Source organism: Linepithema humile, chromosome 7 (assembly GCF_040581485.1).
Source record: "Linepithema humile isolate Giens D197 chromosome 7, Lhum_UNIL_v1.0, whole genome shotgun sequence".
NCBI classification, from domain to species: Eukaryota; Metazoa; Arthropoda; class Insecta; order Hymenoptera; family Formicidae; genus Linepithema; species Linepithema humile.
Genome location: NC_090134.1, coordinates 19,191,248 through 19,218,884, shown reverse-complemented (window position 1 = coordinate 19,218,884; position 27,637 = coordinate 19,191,248). Strand labels below are relative to the sequence as shown.

The 27,637-nt window shown below is 40.2% G+C and overlaps 2 protein-coding genes across 4 annotated transcripts in view; one reads left to right on the top strand and one right to left on the bottom strand.

Annotated features, from left to right (window-relative positions):
- Window positions 1-27,637, bottom strand: part of LOC105670036 (zwei Ig domain protein zig-8) — a 265,129-nt gene that overhangs the window by 46,822 nt on the left and 190,670 nt on the right. Inside the window, exon 2 of one of the 3 annotated variants that reach the window (XM_012363332.2) lies at window positions 5,478-5,634. The exons of the other annotated variants lie outside the window; for them this stretch is intronic. The gene's annotated coding sequence lies outside the window, so the exon portion shown is untranslated. The remainder of the gene's footprint in view (window positions 1-5,477; window positions 5,635-27,637) is intronic. 3 annotated transcript variants of the gene reach the window in all.
- Window positions 1-27,637, top strand: part of LOC105670037 (zwei Ig domain protein zig-8-like) — a 235,366-nt gene that overhangs the window by 81,942 nt on the left and 125,787 nt on the right. The gene's annotated exons all lie outside the window — the stretch shown is intronic.

The following is a 27,637-nucleotide window of genomic DNA, read 5'->3' as shown; positions in this document are numbered from 1 at the left end:
AAAATAGAATTGCGTTGCTATGCACCTGTTTATATTTGCGTATCGCGCTAACTGATTGAAATTGAATCAATTAATTAATTTGCAGATGGGTTCTTGAGTCTTGATCTTTCAAACTTCGCTGTTTCGCTATTTAAACGCGCGGTGGCTGTATCCCGAAAGAGCCCGACACTCACGGTCCGCTTCCATTCGCGGTAGATACTCGGCTCTTAGTCCCGACAACTCACGGACACGGATTCGATCGCACGTGAATTCTATAGCGGTCGCGGTTCTCACGCCGAAGTTCCCGGACTCCGATTACTCGATCGTGAAATCCCATGCCGGGAGATTGCGGACAGTTTGCGCGCAGTGGATATTTAAATGAGGACGGGGCTGAAACTTAGTCGACTTGACCGCATCGAAGATCAAGGGGCGCAGTTCTCAAAGGGGAGACGTGGTTGTTACGCCAGCACTTGTCTGTATTAACGACAGAGATATCCCCGTAATCACGGCACGAGGCGCATAATCAAAGTTAATTTCAACAGAATTGCGTTGCAAAGGCAATTGTCAGTCGAATATGCAGCAAGTTAGCGGATTGCATGCGCTGCAATATTGTGAAATTGCGCAATAATTAATTGAAAAATATTCGTATTTTTGTCGCTTAAATAAATTTGCCGATAAATTTTGATAAATGTTAGTTTTAAAAGCAATTTGAAATAAAAATATAAATTTTGAAATAAAATATTTTTTGCTGGAATTTTATTTTTTCCGTTATATAACAAAACGTTGCAATATTTGAAACATATTCATACCTCAAGTTGAAATGTATTTCCATCACCCAATCCTCTTTAAAAAAATGTATACAAAATTCATGAATACTTATGCAATAATCGTTTGCTCTCTATTATTAATAAAGCCCGATTAAAAAAAAAAATACACTTTCTTAACGAAATTCAAACGAACGGTATATTCCAACCGCGCGGAAATTCTCTCGGAAATTCCGATAGTATTATCAAAAGCCTCAAATATTGCCGAAGCGGAAGCTATTCATCATGAATTTTTCTACATCGGGGGTGTTAAGGCAACTAAACGAGCCCCGCAGCACACACAATGTGTACTCAGCCGTGTGGCCTGCGTGCGATCGAAGAGCGATGGCAATCAAGCCTCGGTGGAGTTAATCGCTCCGAATTGCGCTCGCTACTTCATCAATTTTTCACACAAAAAAAAGTCTAGGACCGATCGATAGGTTGACCGCGCGCGCGACGCGAGCGCATTTTTCCGCCGAAAAGCTGTTAATTTCTCGTCATGTCACCTCGCATTAAAACATCTTTGCGACGCGATATCGTCGATTTATCAAATTAGTTACAGGCGATCGGGCGCGGACGCATCAATGTCGTCGCGGGATAAATATGTATGAACGCGGCGAAGGAGCATTCATAAACAAATCGTTCCGGAGAACAGCGGCACAGCGGTGCGTCGTCGTGCGTCGCGTCGCATCCGCGTTTGCAATTTGCAACACAATGGTGCGGTCCGAACTGCAGTGCGCCGATGTTATCCACTCTTTGGCTCGCTTCGATGTACTTGACCTCGTCACGCGCCACTGTTTTCCATCGTCGCGCGTTTGTCAAAGACAAACACGCACGTATATAGCATTGCGCACGCGTGCGCGCGCGCGTGAGTGTGTGTGTGCACGCCAGAAAGGACGATAGCGTGTACCGCACGATTGAGAGGGAAAACGCGCGTCATTCGTGCGCAACTAATTGATTCTAGTGCGAGTTCCGCGTTTTTTGTCTATTAGACTAATTTGTCCTATCGTTTCCGCGTTCAACTTTTTCGCGTCCGTCGCGTTCGCTCGCTCGCTCGCTCGCTCGCGAATTCATCGCATCGTGCAAACGCACATGGAATATTCGTGTATTTACCTTCGTGTGACGTTCGTATGTACACGAGAGTGATACTAAATCACATTACGCTCGTCGATCGGGTTTTGCATACTAGTCAGAAACGCAACAATTTAAATACGTCAAAAATAGCGTTTTTTTTTTCTAATGCAGAATTTATTCTTTTCCGAATTGTGAGACAATTCTCTTAATTGTACGAGAAATCCCTCTTCTTTTCATTGCCTTTCTTAAAATTATTTTTTAAACATCTGTAGAACATTGCTTAAATTTATACAAAATCAATTAGTTCAATTTATATTTGCAGCTATTTATCAATTTCTTTTATTATAACCACGTTACGTTCTCTTTATTTTTTCTTCGTATTTTGTAATCAATGTATGAGCATAAAAAATTGTTATCAGCTATCAAAATTGTAATATTAATGCTGATATCTTCTTTTTATGATATTCGATGTGCTTACATATTGATGCGTTGCACGGACGCAAACTGGGAGTAGAGGCATTTCATTTTGCGCGCGCGATCGCTCCCATTGGTGCGTATATGCGTCGGCTGTCAATTTATCATTGTGAAATAGTGCGATGCAGTGCCGTACTCGCGCCGCTCCTACGGGACTGGACCTCATGACGAGACGCTAAACACGCAATTATGCGGTTCCATTATTATGCCGCCGGAATGCGGATTCCTCAGCGAGCACGCGGGCCGCATATATGGACTGGTGATCCGTTCGAGCGCTTTTTGTCACATACACCCCGGCTGCGAGATACGTTGCGTGATGTGAAGTTTTCGGTGTGAATTAACGGCAAACACGCAATAACGAAATTAATATTGCACAGCGAAATAGAATAACTGATAAACATAATTAAATCGTGACAACACGTGAGATGATAAAACTTGCGATGGTCAATCGATAACTTTCTACACTGAACTGGTTTACATATTTGCTCCATAAGTTGTCGTGCGAGATAAATTCATTTTTGATAATGTTTAAAATATTCATTTACTACGCTATTAACGTGGAGAAGCGTCACAATGTTCATATAGTTTTAATTGCGGCGTCGTAAATAATTTGGTCATCTTTCGTCGAATCTGCTAAAAGTATTACGAGTTCGACAACTATCATGCGTTGTAAATCAATCCGTATATCAATAATTACAGGCCGGTATTATTATACGAATTGCCGTTTAATATTACTAAACTCATCGCGAATGTTTTATGGTATTTTGTTCACGGAATCGATTAAGGCTGCCATCCAAATTAATCGCGTCTGGAAACGAGTACCGTCGTTAGTCATTCGACTGAGACGATTACCGTCATAAAATTGTTGTTTGTCCGATATAGACGGCTTCCATGCAAATGTCACGATCGATCCAAGACAGTCCGATATTGCGCGTAATGTAATTTCGCGGAGCGCTGTCTCTTTGTCTGACTAGGCGCGACTCGTTCTACTGGCCCAGCCGATACCGATTGTTTTTTTTTTTTCCAAGTCGGAACAATTAACGACTCGAGTCATTAGAGATTTTTCATCGAAGAAGAATTCCTCGGACTAGTGTTTCCGCGGAACGTTTCCTGAATAGGTAATATGCAAATTTTTATCTTTTCCGCATATTTAAATTAAAAAGGCAAGTTTTTTTGATAAAAAATCTTTAGCAGAAAAAAAGGAAATATATATATTAAAATAACAATAGGTATTTACATCTTTTTTTTCCCTCTCTCTCTCTCTCTCTCTCTTCCCCAAGCAAAAAAGAAAAAGATATAATTGTGATTAAATTTAAATAATTTCATAATTTAATGTGCCACTATAAAACAAAGATAATATCAAATAAATTTGTAACATTATTTATGTTAAACGCATTTGTTTTAAAAGGAGAATAATATATTAACATAATTAAAACATAAATGCGAAATAAATGTATACACGGTCTCTCTCTCTCTCTCTCTCTCTCCTCTCGATTTGCAAGAACAATACAGAATATTATTAACATACAGTAATTAAATTGTATTTGAATTACTCGACAAGATAAATATTGCAAGTATCTCCATAATTCGGGAGGTAGTTCATTTGATAATCGGTAATTCAATATGATACTGGCATTTCCTCGATTGACCTCAAGCTGCGACGAGAACGCGTCAAGGATAGGCTTCGCCGACAAGTGGAATTACGAAGAGCACTTCTTGAGTAGATCAATTATTGATCGACTTCCCCTCGAGCAGCGGCGTTGTACGAACCATCCGGGGTTGTAACGGCGTACACGTTACGTTCATTAGCCCGCCCTCGTACATTCCAGCAATTTGCCGTTATCACCGGTTTCGGTAATCCCCGCCGCGCGATTATGGCGCCGGAGGGAAAAATTTACCGTTGCCGGACGCGCGCGGCGCGTCGCGCGCCGAAAGACAGAGAGGGATCAGACTCGTCGGAAAACTTGAGAGCGGGTTAAAAAACTCTTTGTACGACCCCGGGAAAATCCATCTCCGACCACCGTCGTCGGCCCGGCTCTCTCTCTGAATCCCCGACTTCTCCCCTGGGAGTCGACGTAACCCGCGTACCTAGCCTAACCCAGTTCCCAGGGAGCGTAGAGAATCCGCAGCACTCGAGTCTTAACCGAGGTAGATTTTATTGCGTTCAAATCGGATTATGCCCGTCTTCGATTCACGATGGATTTAATCCCCGTTCTTTCCTCTCCACGGTCGATTAAAAATGCGTAAACGATTAAATACAGCAAAATTCCCATTATTCAAATGCAGATTATCTTTCAACACAATGGTTCTCCGGCTTTACGTCGAATTTCATTTATAATAAAACGTAATTTGAAATTCTATGGCTCTTATTAAATCTTTTCTTCACGTTTGTTTAAAGTCTTTGTTAGAAGATTATAAATATATCGAGCCGATAAGTTTATCATTGTTCAACGGATTAATAATTAGTATTGTGCAAAATATTATATGATATCATAGGCCTTCACGTTGCGATTATATAATTAATTAGAACGACAAACGCGTATATATTATATTCCACATTTTTATTCCAATAGAGAAAGATTAATTTTTTTAATTTAACGTTTTCAGTCGAAGTATAATAAACCGCTCATTCTAATAACGTACGTTTGTTTAATGAGACTTCTCGTACACGAGAAGCGTATTAATCAAACGTACAGCAATATATTGGAAATGCATTTCCAAATAGTAAATGAGCACCAATGTCGCTGACCAATGCAAGGCAATAGTGAATACCGAAGCGTCAATCGAACGTGTATCGATGGCGTAGTAATGATGAATATTACCGATTCGTGTCGCACATGCAAATATAACATGTTATGGGATACAGTGCATTACTATAAGGTGCATATTAACCAATGAATTATCAATAGAATTTCTGTATTGATGCGTATCCATGTACATTACTTCGTAATGTTATCGCAGCGACTTCGTTCTAATTAGCGCTCATTATCGCCCGTTAATTTGTCAAGTTAATTATTGAATTCTATTGTCTGAATGATTGTCCGCGCTGAATATTCGATATAATAGATCGACATAATTTGCGGGAATATAACGAGCTCTACTTCGCTTTAAGTTTCATAGATAATACTAAAGTCTTTTAGGACTTACCAGCCTATTGTACACAATTTCCAGACGGAGGCTTAGAAGGAACTTCCGAAATCCGCCGCGGAATTAAGATCGTCACGACGGTCTCAAAGATTCGGAGAGAACGTAATGCCGCCTTCGTAGCTCGGATCTTCCGGCAATTCGTCGAGATATTTTAAGCCTGAAAAAATACAGCACATTTACAGAATGATAAATTTAATTAAATTATAGTTTGGCTTCGCCCGCATGTGCAATACATACGGACCTGAGAATAACCATTGTTTCTTGGTTTAATCATAATAAGAACAGGAACAAAGCATTCGCTTAACATGTATGTGCGCGTTGAGCACTCTGATTACCGATAATGCTATATTTATTTCATTTCGCGCATAAAACAACGGCGTGCATAAAGCAAAGAATTATACGTCATAAAGCCGGATATGCGCGGTGCCGTTTACAACCAGTTTACTTATGTTCACCGTGTGATTGGTGCGGATAACTTAATATCAAAACGTTAACTGAATACAGCAATTGTCGTACGACGAGAGAGTTTATGCCGGCAGTAAAAGTTTTATTCGCTTTAGGATTCATGATGATATAAAAGTGATTTGATTTCTGAAGGGAGGGTCCTTAAGGAAGACAAGCGACGGCGTGCCAGGGGCGCGGATTGTGTAACTGCTAGTCTACACTTTGTAGCATGAGAGAATTATTCTGCGCGAGACTGGAGGGTGATATCAAATAAATTTTCTCGGCGCAACTCCTGCACTTAAGACGATCTGTATAAACATTGCATCATTGTTCACACGCCGTGGATAAAAATTTTTCCATTATTTATTTCTCTATTAAATCGCAAATTCAATCAAAATAACACAATCGTTTAGCGGGTTTTTGAGAGTTCAAGAATCGAGGAATTAATAAAATATTTTAATTCACGTTACATTTGATTCCATTCATTTTTCTCGTATATTTTTATAACAAATTGATGATATGATTGAGTTTTTAAATACTGACACATTTTTTGAATTTATTGGTATCTCTCCATATCGCGTTATTTAATATAATCGCTGAAAGCACGATTCCCGGCGATAACACTTTAAATATCGAATAATATATAAATTAGTAATATGTATCATTTCATTCTAAATATTGAATAGAATGTTAAATATTGAAAAGAATAAATCTCAGCCTGAATTTTATACCTTGACAATTTTCACGCATGATATTTGAATCAATGTTATTACATTGCGCAATATTTGTACGCGGTAAAAATCGATTTATTATCGGTTTCACAAGAGAAAGTAGTGCAGAAAAAACTGCAGTAAGTTTGCCTGTATAACGAGCCTTTCGTGAGGAAAAAGTGACGTCACATTGGCTGATCGCGAAACAAACGGACAATCCAGCCACACTTAATGGCTGACAATCGACGTTATTGTGTGCACCACTTTTCAGCAGTACAATCGTCTCTACTCTTTTTCACATTCAAAGCACGACAGGTACTCTTTATTACGTCTAGATAATCGTTTGGCTATCGTTCAGCTTTGATTTGAAACATTTGCGGCTTCCCGAAAAACGTGAAGAGTAAATACAGAATTACAGTGTAAATTACAGTTTGCTCCAAAAAAATAGCTCGTGCGCGTACAAAGCATAGCGATGAAAAAAAATCGAGGGAAAAATAGTGATAATTGTACAAAGTCATCGTTACAAGTACGTCAGCGTATGTTTTCAAACGAGATAGATTATTATCTTCGCAATTGTAAACATTATTTCACGTTAACGAGCTTAACGACTATTGCAGATAGCCGACTACGACTATCGTAAAGCCTGAGATGCCGTATCACACGGAGGAATAACCGCCATCCTCATCTCGTCGCTACGGCGGCCGCCGCATTCCGATTATATTCTATTATCGTTCGATGAACACAGATGACTGCTATCCACTCGACAATCCGCCATTATCGCCCTTGTTCGATCCGCTCAATGCGTCGTTCGAATCCCACGATACCGCACCGTAATCGTCTTGGGAACTTTGACTAGTTCAGGGATCGCGCTTAATCAGCCCGCATTCGTGAAAAATGAAACTTGGAGCGAGCCTGTCACTAACGATCGGTTCGATTGCATTGGCTCAACTTTCATCTCACGGAAGTGTACCGTTGTTTGCATAAACGTCGGTTCGCAGCCATTTCTCTTGGGAGCAGTAAAGTTACAGTCATGACTCGTATCGTAACATCAATTGCCACAATCGATTTTGTCGAATTGTCGCGATCTGCGTGCTACTCGGTTCGAATTGGGAATATTTCGGTTCCAGTTTTATGACGCAATATACATTTGTTTATATTATGATGATCATTATATAATTCAATTTGCATTAGAATTGTCATTTGTGCCATAATAATGGCACATTGAGAATCTGTAATATAGATTCTTTTTTATTGCAAAAATACATATTAATTGATTGATATGAAACGAGTATATTGTATCAATCATAATTACAGTCGAAAAGATGATAAATAATTTATATCCCCTGATAAATCATAAAGTGACTCATATTACGTTAAATATTATAAGATATAAAAAAACGAGCATCATTCCCTCCAATTGTTGTTCAACTCTCTTTTCCTCTTCCGCTTCTTTGTCTCCACCAAAAGCACAAAGCGAATCTTTTTCGCCGGTATCGAAACCGTTTGGCTCGACTGGCCTGTTAAAGTTTTACGTACCGAGTTTGATAACCGACGTTCGATAAAACTGTGTCGCCGTGTTTTTCCTCCCCCGAGCTGAATACGCGGAGCGAAGCAACGTGGCGTCCCTCCTCAGGTACTTCGGAAATACAAGTTAGAAAGCACCGAAAGCTCGCTCGATGAGTCACCTCGCTTTCCGCGAGGCAACGATCGCGTAGCGTGACGTCTTGTCAGCGAACCTCTTTACCAGTCAGACCTGTTTCCGGTCCTCGAGAGTTCCGCTTGATAGGTTCCTTCGCAACGGGCCGGGCTGCTTACGATGCAGTCGCGCACGGTTTACGAGGACTCAATTCTACCGCGCGATTTCGATAAGTCCGCGAGCTCCGCGATATTGGATCTTTAGCTTTTGTGGTTAAACCCGCGCTCGCCCCTCTCACGCTTTCCATCCTCCCGCATTTACATACGTAGCAAAACCATACAAGCGTCTACGAGTTACTAGGTGCGCAACTAAGTTTCCGGGTTTCACACATGAATGGCGCTAACGATACATGTAGTCGATATACATGTCTAAAGTTGTGTTTTTTTATTAACTTGGACATCTGTCAACAATAACCAGTCATAATACCAACACATATTGCAACGCAAAAATATTTTTTCTAACAATAAAGATGTCGAGTTTTGTGCCAAATAAACAGCATTTGCGGGAAGCTTTGCTTTTCTGCTTCAACTTGAAAGAAAATGCAGCTGAAGCACGCCGTTTGCTTGAGAAAGCCTACGGCGAACATGCACAATCGAAAACTACTTGTGAAGATTGGTTTAAACGCTTTAGAAATGGCGATTTCGACACTGAGGACAAGGAGCGCTCCGGAAGACCAAAAACATTTGAGGACGCCGATCTGCAAGCGTTATTGGATGAAAATGATACGCAAACACAAGACAACAACAACTGATAAATTTGAACCATGCATTGCTCGAAAAACGGCCAGAATGGGACACGAGACACGAACGAGTGATATTGCAGCACGACAACGTTCCGTGCCATCGCACTTCCATCGTCCAGGACACCATCAAAACGCTGAAATGGGATCTGCTACCGCACCCGCTGTATTCACCAGACCTGGCCCCTTCCAATTATCACTTGTTCCGGTCGATGGCACATGGCTTAGCTGGGCTACACTTGGCCAATTTCGAAGAAGTGCAAAACTGATTGGATAAATGGTTTCGATGCAAAGACGCGTCGTTTTATCGTCGCGGTATTCATGTATTGCCAGAGAGATGGCAAAAATGTGTAGCTAGCGAGGGACGATACTTTGAATAAACCGTTTTTTGTATTTCTCTTGAAATTTTCCATTTTGCATTGATAAAAAAAAACCCGGAAACTTAATTGCGCACCTAGTATGTGAGCTTCGAGGACTCGACAGAAGTGGATGACATAGAGAACCCAAGCAATTGTTGAGAGCGCTTTCGAAAGTTGATATTACTCGCTCGCGATAATATCACCTCGTTGTTATCGCATTTGCGAAACAGGGTGTTGAAGGTAAAAAGACATTCGCGAAACCACTTAACTTGGCAAGAAAAATGTGAAAAGTATATCTCTATATGTTAACTAGTACGCGCAGTCCTTTATTGGATTTTTAACTTCAGAATATTTACTTAATTGCAAATAACGTGCAGACCGACTCTCGTATTAAATGAAATGAAATTACTCATTTAATGAAGAAATGTTTTTCGCCGTCGACTTTATCTCGTTCTTCTGTCAAAAGAATTACGCACGAAAATATGCGCATTTATAAGCGGATCACATGGGTCGCGTGTTTCCCTTTGCGTGAAAGCGAAATATCATTGTTACAGGAGTAAGTTTCTCTCTGTACGTTTAGGTAACGCAAATAGAAAGGAATTCGTGACAGTCGGGTACGTGAAACAAAGAGGCGGCTTCAAGTGACATTTTAGAAAATTCCTCCACCGTGCTCCGTCGAGTTTAATGTGTTGAAATTCAAGGACGATAGGAAAACTGACATCGCTAATCTCGCTTTTCCCACCAGGTCTCGATAATAAACTTCCGCAGAAGTTGGAGGCAACTTTCTAACTAAACTCATTTTTTTTTCCTTTCAAGATGTCACTTCGTGTTTCAACTCGAAACTAAAAATCGCTCTAGTTCCAGAATTGAATTTTTAATTTATTGATGTTTCTGTTTAATTTGCTATTACTTTTTAAACGCTACGTGCTAGAATTAACTTCACAATTTACAAATAACACGCGATTGTTGTTTTTCTTAATTAGATTTTACATCTGTTTAGTCAGTGCAATCATTTGTATTATCGTAAACATAGAATAAGCCTGGATTAGCCGAGGCTTTAAATAATAAAAGAATACGTCGGGTGAGTTTCTCTCGACGAGCAGAACGAATCGGATCGCTGGAAATCTATTTGCATTACAAACTTACAGGAGATCTTCGGAGAAAATGCTCCAGGGAAGACTGAATGAAGTTGGAAAGGGACGTCGCGGTACCAGCTTGCCAAGTAACTCCGCTTCCATAACGCTCACCGAGTCGAGTGCGGCGCTTTGTCGACGAGGCTTCTACTAGCTTTTCTCCGTTTCTAGGACTGTTTCAACAGTATTTGCATGGTTGAAGTGAAGCGACATTTACTATCGTTTATTCTTTGTCCGACGTTAATATAACGATTTGACGCGTACAGTCTTTCACTTCATTTCACCATTACGCGATTTACTGCTCATATGCGATCTTAAATCAAAAATCGTAAGATGTCGTCGCAAAAACAGAAAAGTTATTTCAACTAAAAAGTGATTGATGTCTCATTTTTCAGGCGGTTTCAATATCTGCGAAAACAGATTTCCAGTAATGGAATGCAATTGTGATTTTATTTTCTCATATTTTCGAGACGTTGAGTTCCGCAAGGAACTGCGGTTGTTTCGAATAAGCGTTTTGTATTAAAAATACACCACGCCGGTTGATCTGTTTTTATATTCTCTTATTGGTAGTCTATATCCGTCGATATTAGCTGACGTGGTGCAAGAGAACGATGAATAAGGAACACGATCTTCAGCTTCGCGCGGTTTACAGCGATAGCGGCGAGCGGTTTTTCGGGTTCTCAATTTCCGCAGTGATGTGTACCTTAATGTCACATAAATCATTCTCTCAAAATAGCATCTATAACAAAAAGTACGAACGCTTCAGATACTCCACATCCGATACCGCGTGTCGCGCGTTGTTTTCTTCATCCTTTGCATGTGATAAATCGTTTACGTGGCCAAAATGATTTTGCTCAGTTACATGACGCTACAATACAATAGACTATATATATATATATATATATATATATATATATATATATATATATATATATACACACACCTATTTTGTACGTGTATTTTTTTTAAAAGAGATAAAACTTTGGATTTTCTTTTTTGTAAACTTTCTTTTAAAATCAACGGTAAAGCGATTCAATTTTTTATTAACCATGCTTATAAACTTTCCCTTTGTTGTTAAGAAATAAGAAAAATCTATACTATTATTTCGCTTTGAAGAATTCAATTATATCGTTAAGCAAACTCACGTAAATAATTTTCAAAGAAATTTTTATTTGACAATAATTCCTTACGTAAATACGCCTTAAAACAATTTCCGCCTTCTTCGCCAGAGATTGATTATTCTATCGTATCGCCGTTGCTGCGATACTGAATTTTCGGTATAAGTCACGCGAGAGGAGATCATACAGAATACGAATTGACACTTCGTAGTTTGGAACAGTACATATCCAACTTCGCGAGTTCGCAAACGGTTTCGGCTGATTTACATGAACGCATGATTTATTTATGTCTCTCCTGCGGGCAAACAGGTTGAATTTTATAGCGTCTAAGTTTACGAGCCGTCCGAACTTCCGACCTTCTCCACGACCGTGCCGACTTTATTAAGGCGAGTAGTACGCCGGCGGCACTCCGCTCGTAGAAATTTCCAAAACACAATCCTTGTGTCGGGCGTTTTCCGTGTTCCGACGGTAATGCGAAGAACTTGTGGTGTTGCAACGAGTTTACGCCGCGCATCGATACAATCTCTCGATCGTTTATTCGGATTACTTTAATCAATATAAAATTTTCTCCGATTATTTATAAACGATCTTTACATTTATATCCTTGGGAATTTTTTCTTGTAAAGATTTAAATTTTCCATGATATATATTGTACTTTGTCAGGAACAGCGTGCATACAATCTTACGGGAATAACTTCAAGATTACGACATCCTGAGAGAATGAAGACTAACTACATCCTATAAATAAGTAATTAAGCGCGTCGAAATGGAGCGCCGTTTCTGTCGTATTGCGGAGAAAGAGGGAGACGGAGAATTCCTGCGATTCGAACGAGAATGAAACCGACGTTCGACGTCAGTAACAGTGATCCGAGATTCAATGCGATCGATCTTCAACCCTCAAAATACCAAGATTCGTGGCTCGTCTGCGGAACAAAATCGATCGATTTGCATCGCGCTTGTCGAGCGTCGCGCACGGCGATCGAACTGGCTCCTTTTACGTCGCGGGGATGAAGATTTTACGAGCATTGGAACCATTTTAGACGCATCGAAAACCGAACCATCTACCCTTTCAGTCTCGCCACTCTCCTTCGTTTCACTGCCAGCCTTCGGAGCCGGTCGCGTCTAAGCTTTCGCGTGCTCCAAGCCGCTCTCTCTATCCGCCTCTCTCATGCGCATCTCTTCGCGCGAACGAGCGACCGACTCGTTTCGTCGAAGTGAAACTTCAACCCCGTGCGACGAACTTCCGTAATTCGCTCTCTTGCTGTATTCCTCTTGGGAACGCACCGTGTCGAGGACGGGTGTGGGTGGTTTGTCAGAAAGAGACAGGAAGAGCTGCGAGCGCGATGCTATGGGTATTCGTGATTTAATTTAGGCGTACCAATGCCTCTCAAGAGATACGGTTACGCACGTAAGTGCACGCGTATTAAGAAGAGAACTTTTCTCCCCGCGCATTCCATCTCTCGCTCAAAAATATTCATAAACGCGTTTCTCTACATATCTCGCTTTTAATCAGCTACTCTTCCATTTCTCACGCTCTCTTCTTTTTACCTGACTAGCATTTTCATGTTTATCCGCAAAAGTTTAGTTTATCTTTTCCCATCTCCGTCCAGAATATCGCGCTTTTTTCCCTTCATGTTTTTGCTAAGAAATAAGAATTTCCACTGCGGAAAAAAGGAAAGAAGGGGGGAAAGAGGGAGCGACGAAGTAATGCTGCGGGGAATTCCGTGTTAGGCGAGTACGTATAGAGTGAGAAAAAGGTGATGCCGAAGGTACGGCGGCGGTAATATCGCCGGTGGCGGTTTGGAAGTGTGGTGGTCGTCGGAGAGAGAGAGAGAGACAGAGAGAGATAGAGGTCACGCGCGAGAGGGAAGCGCGCCATTGCATCGGCGGCGGTGCAACCAGCGGTGCCGCACGGGGACGCAGGTAATGCATACTAGGTACACGGCGTAAAATTTAATCCAATGAATTAATTATAAACTACGCCCGGCACGTCTCGCGCCCAGCCCCGGCAATTACCATGAATATGAAGCGCGCGTCCTTCCGTACTCTCGCGAGGCGGCACGCTCTCCTCCTCTTTCCATGCGAACGATAATATCGGTAATTTCATTCGAATGAGTAGGGGAAAGCGGAAGGAGCAAACGTCGTGCGCGTTCGCTGTTGGAGTAATTCGCGAGGGGATGCGCGAACACCGGCACGGATGGAAGTTTCGCATGCTGCGTTCGCCCGCGTTTTCAGCCTGCGAGGTCTCTTGACGTACGAATAGCATTGCGCGGACTCGTCTGACTGTGGAATCCTGACGCAATTCGAAATTTCGGGCAATATGAGCCGACGTGTTGACATGAATCCAAATGGAATAATTGTGAATGTATGATATGAGAGATAGCATTCCCTCAAATTTTAGCTAAAAAGCAGTCGACTGCGAATCCGGCGAAGGATTTTCGGCAATGTTGCGCTGTACACGCGTCGCATAAATCTAACGCATATCTAATTATTACTGCTCTATAAATATTGCAGTATCTAAAAAGACCATTTATAAATTAATTTCAAACCATGTTTTATCGTACATCATTTTGCTATCGCAGAGACACAAATATATTCGTACTCTGCGAGAAAAATATACCCGATACGAATCGTAAATCATGGTGAATTTTGGCGTCGACGATTATTTACAGTTCAACCAAGTGCATGCGCCATCGCTGAAGAATTATATTCATTGTTGTCTAAATGATAAGTGCGACACATACATTTCAAATATGTCGATCTATTTTTCTGTGTCTCTAATTATCTTTCTATGTTATCGAATAATATTGTGCCGCGTAAAATATAACACTGCATTATAATATACATTTATGGTAAAATGTAACAATCTTCTTGAATCAGATAAAGCATACTTTTTCAAATGTTGCGATCAATATGTGTGCATGTAAAAATTATAGTACATACATTTGCGCAGAGGTGTGCATTTGCGATGAAAATTGCCGGACGAATGTCGGTCGGCAGTTTGAGAAAACGGTTATGCCGTACGTAAAAAGGGTTTGAGTGGTCACATAATTGAAGGTGGTCTCTATCTGCGAGAGCAAATCGCGAATGCATGGAAATGCAGTTAGAGCGTGCGTGCACGCACGACAATACAACGCGAGGACATCCTACATATATTTATGTATGTACACAACTATATATGTATGTGAGTGTTTGCAGGAACTGCTGCGTACTCGACACGCGTATATGTGACGCGCGTGCATACACGTATACGTGTGTCGCCGTAACTGGGTCTACGTACCCGAAATATACGTATATGTATATTTGCATATATTTTCCACGTGTATGCACGGCGTAGCTTCCGGGGTTTACATGCAACCGGCGTGCATCGGCGTTCACCGCGCTCACGCGAGTGCGCATCGTTTGCACACATGAACACGCCCGAGTGGCATAGAGATGGCTGCTCCACCGGCGGATATCCACGTATAATTGCATCTTTCGGGCGCTACGTGCGCCACGTTCTGAAAACCGCGTAAATCCCGGTCCTGCAATTCCAATGCGCGCCTAGGTGCGACGTATGCTCGATGCTATCTTTAATTGAGGAGTGTGGCATCGTCCGGTGCCGCTGCCGCTTCGCTTCCCCGTAAGCAATTTCGAGCTTGCGTCTATCCGGTTTAAGCTTTTTAAGCGCGTCAGATTCGAGATATAATCGAACGATAAAGAATTTATAATTTTATAATTAATAATAAAATTATGAATAATTCATTAGATTTAATAAGATTTTGTAATATGGAAATAAAAGTTTACAGTAATATAAGAAGATGAGTATAGGAAGTTTAATAAAAAATATGCTAATAAAGAGAATAACTTCTGTTATATACGAGTAGCAGTGCATTATGGAACTAATGATCTATAATATTCTCATAAGGATTAACATGAGTCTTAAAGTTTATTATAATGGAAACTCGAGAATATAATTTTATTCTAATTAAACTTGCGTTTGCTTAAGCAGCTTGTAATACTATTATCCGAGTTTCAACACGCGGTCGAAGTTCATCGATAATGTAACGATGCTAATTGCTTTACTTAGAAAGGAGATACAGCTTGGACGTTTTTTTTTTTTTTTAGAAAGAATGCCGCGCGTAGCAGTTTGAGCATTCTTGGCATTCTTAGCATTCTGGATGTAATGACGATTAAGTTCAAAGGACGAAGTCAAGCCAACTGTATGATTTTGTAACGTCCGAGCCATCTTTCTCCCGTGCAAACACGCAATTTAAAAGAACGCTCGTTTATACGAAGCTTTGAGAAGAACCAAGCCACGCTCATGCACGTTAGAACTTGTACTCGTGAGGAAAGCAAATTTCAACATAAAATTGTCCCCGACATAATCCGTTGCGCTCGTTATTAAAGTGCTTTGGCCTGTTCGCGCTGGGCGCAGTAATTTTTCAGGAAATTAATTGGCGTAATCGCGGTTCATAAATCACAATTTTGCAGCAAGAAAGAGAGCGAGAGGCGGGAAAAAGGGTGCGCGCGAGCTTCTTTTACCGAGAACGTTATCTACATTTTCATCGAACGTCCCGCGTTAACAGAATGTTATTGCGGCGCGGGCTATATTACGATGCATTTTCTTTTTCTCCGTAAATCTGTCGTCGACGGTCTAGAATTCAACCGGGTTATTACGAGACCGAGAGAGATCGGGTCGGGTTTCGTCGATCGGGAAGGAGCTGCGGTTATCACTCAATTAAATTCTCACTGTAATTCGCGACGAATTAACGCCGCGCAAGCCGGTCATTTACGACTCTGGCTCTATGCGGCAATCGTGAATGAAAAACGTATTTCTTAATTTAACACGCGCCAAGATGGGATCTGAACAATTTCAGGATCACGGATTCAATTTCGCGTTTGTACTCGTTAGTTCGCAGAAACATCGGAAAACGGGGGTAATTGCGATAGTAATGTGTTAGGGTATTATAGCGGATGACTGATGCTCGCAGTAACTAGGGTGATACGTCCGATAGGCGTCATCGCTCAAGTTTATGCGTGCGAGATGACAACGTAACACGCATCTAGAGGAAACGCGCAGCTGCTTCGAGACTCCCCTCCGATTCCATATGATCCGCATCGCCCCGGCACTCCGCATCGGAATACATGACAAATGATGTTGCCACCCTGACGGTGTCACTGAATGATGTAGTCTTTAAAAAGCTATGAGAATGAAGTATGGTGTAACTGCAATATTTGCATTGCTATATCCATCCAGATAAATAAAGGGAAAATAAGATAACGTTTCATGGCTGGTTATTTTTGCGGAAAGCGCTGTAATGTATTGTTAAAAATTAACACGCTTAAAGTGCACTGCAGCATATTTAATCCAATCCAGAATTAGTTGCCTCTGATTTTCTCTTTGGTTTTACTTGACGTTTTCATTATGGAAATTTAATCCGATCGTTTCTCCTTTCAACGGGTATTATAGGAGCAATTAAAAAAAGCTGTATTCGAAAGAATGTCATAAGTTCACTTTTTTTAATAGATACAATCCAAATTAACGCCATCCGGTGACGACACGTTCATTTTCGCGCATTTGGTGCGACATAAATATCGTTATTTTCTTTGTTACCACGAGATCTCAAGCGGTTAATTTTGACTTTTTCCTTCGAAATTATGTAACATATTTCCAAACATAGCTTTTATAGTAGTTTTTACTGTAGCGATTATGTGAAAATACTGTATGGATTAAATGAAAGCGCGTTCGACCGATAGACAATGCGTATACCTGATGTCACAAACGACATCTGCGCCTTCACCGTTGCCTTCGCCGATATTGGGGAATCGCGAGGGAGCCCCGTAGCGTTCCGTGATATTTATAATTTCCAATGCGGGCTAATTTTGCTCGGTCACGTAGTGGCGATGCCCATTGGCTGACGCTCCAGATTAAATCTGCGCGCTGTGCGCGGGAATATTGTATAATTGATAGTGGAGTGAGCGTAATCTCGTATCTTCCAATTTGGTATGCTTCGAGGTGTGCGCTTTTTTATTTTAAGAGGAGAGAACCGGAAGGGGCGATGCCGGATTCGCCATCGGGATGACGATGCTATCGGGATCAAAGCTGGTAAATTAAACACGCGGTAATTAATATTTCCCGCGCGAACTATTTGTATTCGAAGAAAAGCATGATCGAGAGAAAGAGACAGAGAGGAGGACACAGATATTGTAGTAATTTAGGGATTGCCAAAACGTGTAAAGAAGCAATTCAGACTTTGCCTTTATGCAATTGGTAATGTAATTGATTTATTGGCTATCATATATGTTATCGACTAATGATTACACATTAATTCATCATAGATGTACTTTGTTACGTAACTCTATAGAATTTCCGTATAGAGGTTTTAATGAATAGAAGCGTATATAGCTTAATTGAAACGTTAATGACTGTAACATCGGCCTTGTTAGAGAATTGGCTGTTCTATGCCGTTTTTGACGGTAATTGCTCCGAAAATATCAGTCGCGAGCGATGTTTGGTATACTCGATGTTTGAACTATTTTTTTTTTCTGCCGTTCTGCGTAGCGTTATACTCTGGTTATTACGTTCCCGTAATTGATTTAATGATCGCGAGCTGATAGCGATGACGAAACCCCACCGTACGTCCATGCAAATGTCATTAATTATTGCACTTTACTTGCAGTACGAAACCTTGCAATGAATTTCGTTGACAATATTGCCGTTAATGGGCAACACGGTTGTTGCGCGCCGATATTTCGCTACCATAACTATTATTAATATTACCGTTATTGTTCGCCGGGATGCGTCGACTGAATTCACGGACGTGTCGGTGTCCGCGCGAACCGTGATATCGATCCTGCCGATTTAACGAGACTTCATTAGTCGGATTTTCAGACAACAAAGCGGTCGTCTCGTGGAACGGCACGTGATCGGGTTGACGAGCGCGCCGGTCGCCCGGAGCTATGGAATTTCTTGCGGCGCGAAATTTCAGAGCGCCCCGGTAACGAACCGCCATTATCAAAATTGTTTCTATCGAATCAACGCGGACGATAATAGTAATTAAGTCGGTAGGCGCGTGCTGAAAATAGGGCAGACGTTGACGAAGTTGTCACGCGCGAGCAGACGGACGCGACATATGAATTTAAGCAGAGCGCGTACTATATAGTGCTAAACATTAGTTGATTATTTTTAAAAAATTGAGATTTTAATCAAAAAAGCAATCTACGAAAACCACTTCTACCAATCACGGTCCTAGCAAACCAAATTACTCGACATTTTAACTAAATTAGTTTTTAATTTTAAAAATTTATCAATTATCTTTAGATATTCACAAATTAACAAATGGTGCACTATATGCATCAGCGAGTTGATAATTCGATTAAAATTTATCATGCTAACAAAATATATTTATCGATATTCTTTTTATCAAAAAATTAGTGGAGTTATGACATATTTATATTCTCGCGTTCCACGTTCGTAAACAGATATTACCCGCATGTATGGAAAATGCAAAACATTTTCCACATATCTCATATTTTTCGTGTTATCTATATTATTTGGTGGAATAGAGCTAATCCATTCCACGTATGCAGTGACCGTAGCCTCGGGTTATGCTATCCCATCAGACATTGCGTCCTATTCGGATTGTTGCGAGTTATTCGCTCGAAAACACACGAGCTCCCAAAACGATGGCACAAAAATTTTGCATGTTTGTCTAAATTCGCATTGCACGTGTTCAATAACGTGAAACCGTATACGACACGGACATTCGCGCGGGCGCGCCTCTAAAGGCCTTATCTTAAATACGCTTATCTTCAATACACCGAGCCGAGAGAAAATTGCGAGCAAAGGGTACGAAAACTCGGGCGAGTAATATCAGCTTGTTCCGTTTTGTCAGTTCTGCTTTTGAATGTTCGCCGCTTGGTATTGTCTATCGACTCCCGGAGGACAGTAGCTGGAGCTAACTTAGGTGTACGTCGTGATTCGCAATGTCGTCGTCGGTATATTTGCCGCATATGTTTCGGTAAACTGGAACGAATACTGCGCGGATTTCTCTACTCTCGCGGGCATTCAAAAGTTTGCGTTGATGTTGTTAGATGCAACCTGTGCTCATTGTTAATTATAACATATCTCCGTGAAAAGAACTTTGCCAAATACACTCGGTCAGCACTGTTGATTGGCGCGATGGAAATTAATACTAATTAATAATATTGACTTTTCTATAGATTTATTAAGGTTTTTATCACGCGTATAATTTTCTTCAGTGATATATCTTCATAAATTAAAATTTGGATGGATCTGCTCAACAATCGAAAAGTTAAATTAATTGTTTGCACCTGCGTTAATTAATGGTTTTCATGAATGTAACGAGTTTTCAGGGCGAACGTTTTTGAGAAAGGGCTGTCGAGGCTACAATAATTCAAAATGCATAAAAGTAACGCGCTTCATTTTTCACTCGTGGACAATCTCTGAATCGCCGGGATATATTGGCAGCACATATATAACATATATTTTCGTTGAGAATATGGGGCGATAGATTTTCAAATTACGAAACATTGTAACACGGATTCTCAATATTGGTTATTTTACGTAGATATATTTTGATATAAATAAAGGGGAAAAAACAAACAAGGCGTGAAATTAAAAACATTCTGCCTTTTACCGACACACATTTTAACATGGTGAAATATTTATTTGTATTTGAGAATATTTGTGTGCATCGCGGGGGAAATATATAGTTCGATCTTTCAGAAAGAGTTATGTAGATCGTCTGTCAGGAAACGTATATCAGTAGTCCACCGACAGGATACTTTCAGAAGCATCTCCAAGTTTGGAGGGATTAAAATATTTTATTAACATATAGATCCTCTAAAAGATTTATCCGTACGCTACGTTTCGCATAACATGCATCCGTCACTCGCGAACATTTACATGTTAAAATATAAAGATGCGACTTAAAAGTGTATTTTACGAAATAACTTTCTTATCTTGCTTCAGCACCGCTTCATGAAAAGCACAACGGACGCAATTCGAGCTTTTCCCAAAAGCGAAGGATAAACATCACGACTCGCTTTATTCCCACGGGCGGAGAGACAGTATTTTTCTTAGTCGACTGCACGAACACCGGCATGATTTCTCTTAGGAGTCTACTAAAAATTAGAGGCTTTGTTTTGCTTATTCCCAAATAAAATGTTTCGTCGACAGAGAGCAAAAGTAAATCTCAGGTAAATGTTATTTAACAGATTAGATTCGATTCGTGACTACGGATTATTTTTGAAATATCTATTTAACTTCGCAATAAATGTAATTTCATAAAATTTGCGCGGACAAAATCATTTTGCAAATAAATTGCTCTTTTCTTTTATATGAAAGCACAATGGTTGGAAAGTGCATCATGCTCGTTTCGGTTTGCCGAGTACGGCGAATGCGCCGGTTTTCGAGCGAAAAGACACTGTTTAATCGCGCTAAAGCGCAATGACACAATTCACGCCATTTTGCAGAAATTTCGCAGCGCTACGTAATTTCGAGTTGATTAGCGATCGCACGGCCACTACATTATCATCGAGTACATGTAACGCGTATTTGGGCTTTTTCTACGTTTTTCCAATAGTTTCTCACCGGCCCGTATCCGCCCAATCCGTTGTTTCTACATCCGCGAACGCCGTAGTCGGCGCGGATGCGCGTGGGAGTCCGCGTGCAAGCTCAAGTGCATTGAATGCGCATTCGCAAATTTGCGGTTCTCGCACTCTGGAGTGCGGCAAATGCGCGTCATCGAAAACGCTTCCGCCACGGCGCTCTACTTCGTAGCAATTATGATCGCCCGTTATTGCCAGCATTGTTATTATTATTGTAAACACTTTTGTCGTAAGTTGAACGACACTTGCCACGACGTTTGCGACAGGTCGCGATAAGCACTAATATCTGTATTATTTTCTAAATTAACTCAAGCGTCGAGAGATTGATGTCGAATCCTGATAATTGCGCTGCGTTAGCCGCAGCGCAGCGCAACGCGGTTGATTATAATCGCTATGGTCGCTACGGTCATCGGCGATCCATCGCGCTGTTAAATGAGGATGTCCAGTGGGTCACGTCATTAGCAACTGATTTATTAACGGAAAACGCTTGCACGCAGCCGCGATTTAATCGTCGCTTAATCGAAAATCACCATCTAAAATCATGATTTCTCACGATCTCCTCCCTCCACCTTCTTCGCACTGCGTAACGGAAAATTTATTATGTTCGCGGACTCGTAATCTCAAACATTATTTTTCATCCCTCGTTTAGCCGTAAGATTAATGCTCCCTTACGACGGATTCGTCATTACCCCGCCACCGCTCGGCGACGGCCGTGTAATTGGCCGTGTCCGGCCGCCGTCTTCCCTTTGTTTCTTTTACATTTATTACGGCGCCCCTGACCTCGCATTTTCACGGAGGACGGATTAATGCTCTCCCACCGGGGAAGGCTTAATTGAAGGAGATCTCGAAAATTGGCGTCTCACGCCCTATTTCGACTTCGGCCGCTCATTAGGTGCGATTAACAGTCCCTACACAGCCTTTCAGAATTTCTCTGCTTTCAAAGAAATGCGTGCATCTACAAATTAATTTCAGGGGGAAAAAAAACATCGGAATTCACTCATAAAATTACTCTACTGTTTTATCGAGATATCTTTATTACCGCTTTGCTTCGTAGAACGCCGCTGCTTTACGCCACAATCGGAGTGTTGCGATCGATATAAAAGTAAGAGCAAACTGTTCATCGGACTGAACGCGGTGCGGCCGTCTCGCGAGCTGTATTTTCGTTTGCATAATGACGCGCGAAAAAAGCTATTCACTTTCGCGCAAATCCGCGTCCGAGAATTAATCGTCCGAAGATGCGATCGATTGTTTCCGGAAAAGCGGGACGGAAAGAGAAGAGGCGAGCGTACCAGAAAGCGCGGGGCCGTGAAACGAGCGAATTAATTGTCAAGAAAAATAACACGCCGCGCAAATTAATGCGAAGTGTTATTAATGGTTTGCTTACTCGCGGAGCATAATCGCTCGTGCGAGAAGAATAGCTGCACCGCAATGAGCTGAAAAGAAACGCTCGGCACGGCGACGTCAAACCAACACGGAATATCGCATTGCTGAATATAAATTACTTTCGGACCGAGATTTATCGTCGGCTCGCGCGAGTGATGCTCTCGTATTGACAGTAACGAAGAAGAAAGCCGCCTCTCGTTTCTTTGCTTCTTGCATGAAATACCTCGCCACGTTCTCCCGCTGTTGTTCGTATTGGCGTTGCACTGATTTCGCGTCCGCGCACCCACTGGCTCCAATTTAAAGGCTGAATAACTTGAGACGCGAGATCGGAGGGGATCAACAATCCCGGGCGAGAAGCCGTCAATACGCGTCAGGATGAACGTCGACTCGGGTTTTCCTTCTGCTACTGCGAGAAGCAAGCTACGCTCTTGCTTTAAATTAACTTTAGAATCGAAAATGAGACTTTTCCGTATTATTTGAAAATATAAATTTTTAAAGAATGTAAACTTTTATTTTAATCGGCTATACAACTATATATGCAGTATCGAATAACGCAATAAGAATATTTTTTTAAATATTACATGGGTATGTACCTTTAAGTTTGCTTTAAAAATTGTTTATTTTTACAATTTGACATAGTGAATATTTTACTCGCTCGTGTAATATGTTTTTTCCACAAACAATTTTTTAAAACAGTTTACTTAAAAATAAAAAAAAGTAACAAAAACATCGAAACTTTTAAAAAATTTCCAAAATTTTGAATAAAATTCTATATTCTTTTTATTACATATTGTTAGCGTCGGGCAACTTGTAATGGAACCCATTAAAATTTCTCTGTCTGCACCATCTCCTTTCTGCTCCCGAGAAAGTGGATGTTATATAAAATTGATCACGTCTAAGACCGGGCCAAAGTTTTCTTACTTAAAGTTTAAGTAGGGTTTAATGCATAATTTAATGTTGAATCAAAAACAACGAATAATCGAATTAATATTTTTAATAGGTTTAAATTTTAAATAGCAGGAGATGCTGCAATCATTCACAGTCTGATTGATCGATATCTCTCATAATTCATTAATTAGTCTGTTTGATAGAAATTTTTCACATTTAAGAGGAAATAATAAATCTTAAATTTCAGTAAAAGCTTATTTTCTCTTTGAAAAATGTAATATATTCCACAATAATTATATAAAAGTACATATATTCTCTCTAACGCTAAATTCATACAGCACACGAATATTCGTTCTTCAACTTTGAATACTGTTAAAACATCCGTTTATTCAGCAACTATAATATGTATTTCCTCCGGAATGAACAGAATTCATCTAAAATTTTTTAGATTCGGAAATGATGCGCAACGGAAAATTACAGTCAGAAATGAAAGCAAGCAAGAGTGACGTGCATAGATCCCAGAAAGAAAATACGAGACGTCACAAACGCGTTACGTTATTATGGTATCCGGGAATAATTTCTTGATACTGGATTCTAGATTTTCCGTCGGGAACTGTCGCGAGTGCGACGTGTATGGCGGCTGATTTCTCGTTTCCCTCGGAATCTTTGGGCGTTTTACAATGAAGCGGAATTCTTGCGCCGCGAAGAATCCGTCGGCGACGTCGCAAGCTTCTTAGCGCCGGCGGTGAAATAAATCGCGCGACAAGAAAGATGGCGAAAGCACGCGAGAAAGGGGGCCGAGACGGGAGAGAGAAGAGGAAACCGACGGTTGACATCGTCGCGAAATAATATATCTCGGATGGTTGAAGGTTGCATAAATAGAAGCTGCCGGCGAGACCAGTTACGCCGGGTGCTTCGCGCCGCTTCAATTTATCAACGACTGAGAACGCGCCGGGGTTTATTTCTCTCGACCCGCGAAAGAATTACCTATCTACCTGCACGTTAATGGAGTCTAAACGATGATTCACGTTGCCTTACTTCACGCGCCTTTCCTTGACTTTGTTTCCGATGGATTTATCGCTTCATTATGTACATCTCTGCACCTCGCGTGAAACTATCGCGCGCAGTCTAGCACAAATAACACTTATACGATGTTGCGCAGAAAAGTACAGAAATATCGCGGAAGTCATCTTGATCTCCGATACGCGACTTACAATTTATTCCACAAGATAAGATACTCGCATTTCCATAAACATCATTTTGTTTGTATTAAATATCAATGATATGTTAACACAAATAAACGCACAGATTTATCTGAGAAAAATCCACGTATCTATCTTTATACATCGTGGAATCTCGGCTTTTCTGTATATTCTGACAGTTTCACTGATATCGTCGATACGCGCAATACGAGTCCTTAATGTTGTAGAAAGGAACGAACGGGAAATCTCGTTGGTTACTGATTTGAGATACTTTCCGTATCGTCAAGTCGGAAGATATGCATAGAGATACTTGAGATGTGTATCCGTGATTACGCATTAGTTGAGTTCCATGAAAGCGGATATATCAACGTCGACGTATCGGTAAAATATTAAAAAAGTTACTGCGATATTAGAGCAAAGTCTTTGCCAAATATTGAACCGAGTACAAGCAAATATAAGCATTTAACAAGAAAAATTCAAATTTTTTAATTTAAATCTTATACTTTAAACAAAAAAATTGTTAAAATGTACATTTCAGTTAATTTTATGCCTTGGAATTTTACAGTATAATATTTGGTAAGGCTAGCAATTTAGAATGTGCATTTTCTTTACTGCGATGCATTGAAATCTTATATTTTAAACAAAAAATGGTTAAAAATTCTAGAATATGGCTATTTGATAGGCTTATGTTCTAAGCTTACCAACTAATATAATATAAAATTCTAAAACATAAAAATAAATAAAATGTACATTTTAAAATTATAATAATTTAACTTGTCGAAAATATTTTTGATAAGAAATTTATCAATATTCAGCTTTGTTGTTTTAAACGCACGGTATTTCATTAAATTCAATCCGCCTTTAAAGTGTGGATTAAATTTTCGATATTTCACGATCTAATGCCCGGAACGCATCCCATATATTTCCTTCCTCTTTAATTCCTGACTATGCGCGGCGATAACATCGAGCGCGAGCCAGTTCAGCGTCTGTCAAGGATTGGAAATCCCTCGTTCCGGCGAGCTTCGATTCCTACGAGACCGATATAACCGCGCGGCGTGACTTAAAATGTGGAAGAAAATACGCCGTGCTCGCAGATGCTGAGGTAGGCGGATTCGCGTTCCCCGTAGATTCTTTCGCTGCCGTTTCTCGGACGATCCGTGTTTATCGGGCACGCGGCCAAAGGCTCGTGTATCTTAAACATCAAACGAGGATTTCGGATGACAATGACATTCCGTTACTTGAAGGCTTCCCGGGGTTCGCTTACAAGTATCCCGAGCACTTCCTCAAAAGCGCGCAAGGTATAGCCTAGGGATCAGGAGAGAGGCTATTTCTGATCAAGTTCGACTTCCGAAGGATACAAGAATGTGTAAGCAAAAATAGAAAGAGTATAAAACGCTGAAATATTTGATAGTTTAGATTGTCGATAATGATAAGAAATTTAATTCTATCGAATATAAAAATATTTTGTGTGTCTGTGTATGTATAATATATATTATATTTTTGCAATCTAAAATATAATTTCTAATGGCGAATGATAGTGTCTTGATCAAATTTAACTTATGATAATTTAACTTTATCGTCTGATTCAAAGACAATGTATCGAGAATTTGAGCGTAACCAGTTCCGTCGAAGTGATCGATAACACGACGATGGCCTGCGTTTTCTTCTCGTCTCGAATTTCCCGACAGAGCTTGAAGAGGCGAAAGTTTGCGGTTATAGCGAAAGTACCCTTCATTGCACTAGTCTATCTGTCAGTTTCGATGTACTGTTTTCCCGATCGATTCTATGCACATTACCGACAGCTGCGACCATCCTGATGGCATATAAAATATCTGAATACACGTAAAATACGTGAATACGTAAATACACGAAAAACTGATAAATATATTATAATAAGGTTGCGACCTTATTCGAGTTTGTGAGGAACATTTGTCACAACCTGTAGTGATGTATGTTAACAAAATAGGACAAATATTTTCACTCGTACATCTAAATCTCTCTTGATGTGTATACGTAAAGTATTGACTTTAAGTAAATGTTAAACGCCATGTCGAGAATGAAAGTTAATGATTAAATACGTACCACGTTCAAAGGATTAATTAATGCAATTGATAATGATACAAGGGATTTATTATGTAGCAATTAAATTTATTGATAGTGTTTTGCACAGATTTGTAATGGTAATTACAATTCGTAATTATTTCGAAATTGGCGGACGATACTAGGTTAAATTCGTTAAAAACACTTCATGACTAACAAAATCCAGCTATAAACAAGGCTGCAATTCATCTCGCTGAAATCATTATATCACGTAACATTAACATTTACATTTTAATATTTAATGCGCTTTTTTATAAAAATTGCTAAACACAAAAATTATATACAACATTATTCCCGCTACTTTTACGATGTAAGTAAATTTCAATCGACGTTAACGTCTGTCGATATCTATAATAATTGATAATTAGTGAATTAAATCGATATTACTGTTCGTATTACGAAGTCATCGTGGCATTTAAAGTGCGATAAATTTAATTACCACATATATTTTCGTAATCGCATTTGTTATCGTACAAAATCGAAATGGTTAAATGGCATTCGCCAAGTGTCGAGTTATATATATGGAATTCAATTAAGTGTCGCGTAGCAGTTATTATTATGTAATTGAATTAGCGTCTGCTGAAAACGGTGTAAATAAAATCAAAATGAGTGGAATTTTGAATAGCCACACTATTTGCGTATTCAGTCAGACTCTGCACATTGGAATTTTTGCTCCAAAAAGAAGAGCAAAATTGATTTGCAAAATAATAGTTATTAAATTTCGCTATAAAATTATCGAAATATTTTGTTCTCTTTTATTGTAAATTGGCAAC